This window comes from Poecilia latipinna, unplaced genomic scaffold (genome assembly GCF_001443285.1).
Source record: "Poecilia latipinna isolate Pla-1442-1.1 unplaced genomic scaffold, P_latipinna-1.0 Scaffold814, whole genome shotgun sequence".
NCBI lineage: Eukaryota > Metazoa > Chordata > Actinopteri > Cyprinodontiformes > Poeciliidae > Poecilia > Poecilia latipinna.
This window is the reverse complement of record NW_015113430.1, coordinates 283127-283637: the sequence shown is the minus strand read 5'-3', so window position 1 is coordinate 283637 and position 511 is coordinate 283127.

Below are 511 nucleotides of genomic sequence, written 5' to 3'. Positions count from 1 at the left end.
ATAATAATAATAATAATAATAATAATAATAATAATAATAAAAAACAACTAAAACCACTGATCATCATATCAGTTTCAGCAAAGTGATTGGTTTTCAACTGCTTAAAAAAATCTGGGGGGGGGGGGCCAAAACCAATACATCTATGGAGCATAAGCAGTATCTCAAAGTCTTGAACGTAAAAATAATGGATGAGTCCTCCACTCATTCTAAATCTTACCAGACCCCCTGCCAGACACAAAATCCACCTGATTTATTTTCACTGGATGGTGAAGAGAGACAGAGTCACACAGACAGAGCATCCGGACAGGAAATGGGAAGCTGCAACAGCTGTGGAGCAAATAGTTTCAAACAACCTAATTCCTATGTTGTTGGAAGACAGGAAGTGTTGACCGTATGATGTGGCGATTTTTGACTTCCCTTGGAGTCATGTCTAATTAGTCCTGGATGTAAAGGGGTCCACCATCTTCCCTGGCTATACACATGCTCAATAACACACTGCCTGCCACATGTC